The sequence below is a fragment of the Porites lutea genome, chromosome 1 (assembly GCF_958299795.1).
Source record: "Porites lutea chromosome 1, jaPorLute2.1, whole genome shotgun sequence".
Taxonomy (NCBI): Eukaryota; Metazoa; Cnidaria; class Anthozoa; order Scleractinia; family Poritidae; genus Porites; species Porites lutea.
Window position 1 is genome coordinate 31,802,456 of NC_133201.1, and position 3,473 is coordinate 31,805,928.

Sequence of the window (3,473 nt, forward strand, 5' to 3'; positions counted from 1 at the left end):
CACTTAATCTCTTCAGCATTATTATTTCTAAGCGAAATGTAAATTATAAAAAGTCATTACAATTAGCATTCCTAGAGACCGTCTACTGTCAGGACTACTGTGTCGATACTGCATAAAGCAACCTGAAAAATAAAAGACAGTATTATGCAGTATTTGTACTGAAATCCGCAGTGCTGTCTTAATGTTCTACATAAAGAAAGAGAAAACAACCTTCAATAGGGATAAGAGGGGTGTTTGTGTCAATGTAAAAACGAAGTACGCTTAATGGTCGACTTAAAAAGGGAGATGACTAGATAATATACTTAAATGGCAAAAATTGGAAGAGATTGTTTAAATTATGTGCTTTATTCACAGTCTGTTCAGTAAATTTAACTTACTTAGACGTCGTTGGCAGTCTCGTCACCATAGCAACGAGGAGAACAGAGACAGAATAGTGGTATTTTGATACCCCACTTCTTTAAGAAGAAACATCTTTTTATAAAGTGTTTGGGGCAACGAACATGTACACGTGCGAGAGGACAGTGACGTCTTCTTCCTGAAACACACAATTAGATTACGTTATTTTGTTGTTACTTTCTGAATCTGTCATCTGGTACCATTAACAGAAAATGAAAAAAAAATCAATTTTAGCAAGGAAAGAAGGAAGTCATCTTTTTGTAAATAGAGTCTGAAAAAAGGTTTAAACACGGTAAACTGTTCAAAAATTCGTTAAAAGGTTTTCTTGGACTGATAAATATTACTAGTCTTCGAGTATCTTAATTTAAATGCAACCACCCCATAGATACCCTGTGCAAAACTGTACCTAAAGCGTTTAAAGAGACTGTTTTTATTTTTTTTTTCCTTTTTTTAATTTTTATCTTCTCTTTATGTTTTCCCTTTTTTTATTTACTAATTTATCGGTTTCTTTGCCTATTTATTGTATTTCATTTACTTCATACAAACCTTTTCCGGGGTCTTCAAAGTCTTCTGCAAGCACGATAGGAATAGAATTGAAAAAATAATGATAATTAGTTCCATCCGAATTTTTAGCGTAATATTAAAAACATATCAGTTTGCTTGCTTTAAAACAAAATGTTAATAAAAATAAGAATTAAGAAATTATATCTGAAAACGAAATAAATTGTCAGCCCTTTTTGCCCAAATTCCTACCATTCTAAGGTCACCTGACAAGAGAACCACTTGATAAAAGGTGAGAAATGAACTTTTTTGGTTTCTACAACGAGAAGAGTCCTTCGTTTCTAATTAATGATAAAATAATTTAAGCAGATGACTCACCAGTATCTTCTAGCTCTTCCGCTTCATCTTCGATTGAATCATCGTTCACTTGATTGTCCGATGCAACTTCGTCACCGTGGTAATGGCGTTTCACGCAGACACATACGCGTCTTCTTCGTTTGTAGCAGGTTTTGATTTTGTAACATTTTCGGCGGCGGTTTCTGGAACACCTACAACGCGCTTAAATGAAGAAATGAGATACGTTTTTGTTCAATGAACATAAGAAAAATATGTTTTAATAATGTGCTTTGAAACAGCAAATTGTTTGCTTTGGGGAGTATACATGTGGAAAATTAACATTGCCATTTTCTTAACACTCGATCTTGCCTTCAAAAAAGAAAGAAAGAAAAGAATTAATTGCAAGATATGTGTTTGCTAAATAAAGCGCTGATGGAAACCGTTGACCTTATTATTGATTACTAGTTTAAATTGATTCTTAGATTTTTGTTCGTTTGCTCTTTCATTCATTCATTCATACTTTCATTCATTTATTAATTATTTTTCTCTCAACCATTCGTCCATTTTATTCATTTCTTATTGCTTAGCTTGATTGTTGTGCTTTGTTTTTGTTTGTGATTATTAACAAGACTAACGTCTGAATGGCCATATTGGATCTTCTAGATCTGAAAAATATAATGAAAAAAAAAAAAATCAGTAATGACAATAATCTTCAACACAATAATCCAGGCACAGGATGGGAAAGCTTGACTTTAAATTCATAAAGTTGATAATTCGCCGCATGCAAACTTGTGTCCATTTTAGTAGGAAATAAAAGAATCACGGGGTATCCAGCTTTCAGCTGGTCGTTTCTTAAAATGCGGTAACAATAAGTAACTAACCGGCATCATCTTGCATTTCTTCGCTCTCTTCATCCTCATCGGCGTATTGTTCTATGTCCGTGTCTTCTTGAGACGCAATCTCTTCATCACCTGTAATCATTATTGCTATTATCGTTATCATTTTTCATCATCATCATCATCATCATCATCATCATCATCATCATCATCATCATCATCATCATCATCATCATTATTATTATTATTATTACCATTATTAGGGTCAAAGCTAACCTTTATTATATGCACTGAAAGTAAAACGCCTACGAACAAAATGACGATCGGATTCAAAGTACAAGTAGTCATTCGATATAAAGATTATTCTATGTGCGTTGACACTCCATTTACAAAGTTATTATGAGCGAATATCAATTTGCAGAGTTAGTTTCACACATCAGGCTAACAGCTTCGAAAATAGAGATGAAAAAACTGAAAATATTGTACAAAAGAACGAGATGATGTATTCATATTTATATGATCATAGCAACTTTAGCAGCAGAGAACAATAACAAACAAACACAACGAATTAAAAAGCCAGAACATTAACTTTGTCGTATAAAACCTTTTTACCATTTATAAGCTTTAGAGTAAATTCATAAGAGTTATTTACCGTTGTCCGCTGCATATTGCAGTGCTGGGGCTTTAAAAATAAAATCAAAGGAAAATTAATCAAATCAAAGCTTGAATAAAATAGCAAAATTAAACGTAAACGTTTTCTTTTTATCTCAAAACATTCAAAGTTTTAGTAAAAAAAAAAAAAGGATTAAACATAAAAGAGGTTGAGATTTCACCTTCCACGTCTGTCAGCTCGTCTTGCGATGAAAATTCTACACAGACGACGAGGAACAAAGCAGCGAAAAGCAAAAACTTGACTTCCATTCTGGTGGGTCTAGCTCAGAAACCTGAAGGTATGGTTAAAGGGTACTGTTCGCACATTTTATAGATCTCGTTAATGGTTCAATATCACATTCACAAAACCACAAGCCAATAAATTTCGTGCGTAACTGGACGGAAACGTTACATTTTGAGAAGGAAAAAGTCGTTATTATCAAGTAAGTGGTTACTAGAGCAAAAATCAATCCAAATTCAAAGATTCAACATCCATGAAAAATCGAAATAAGCAGAGCATAAAAAACAAAACAAAACAAAACAAAACGGTACTAATATTACTCACTAGTTGGTACCGACAGTGTAGTTATGACATTGTTAGTAATAATTTCAAATAACAAAACTTTATTACTATTATATTATTTTTTTTCGGTTTTCGGTTTCTTCAAGATATCACCGTGAATCGAAAAAATGTTTATTACATTGCAAATATTAGTCTTTTTGTTTCCCTTTACTTAACTCTATAAGTTGCTA

General features: G+C 32.6%; 1 long non-coding RNA gene across 1 annotated transcript; it reads right to left on the minus strand.

Moving 5' to 3' along the window:
* Positions 1-381: 381 nt before the first annotated feature.
* On the minus strand, positions 382-1,429 carry LOC140937143 (uncharacterized). Its single transcript, XR_012165439.1, has 3 exons — positions 1,276-1,429; positions 943-966; positions 382-535 (listed from the first exon to the last, which is right to left on the minus strand). It is a non-coding gene; the product is annotated as an uncharacterized lncRNA (long non-coding RNA).
* Between the last annotated feature and the right edge of the window lie 2,044 nt (positions 1,430-3,473).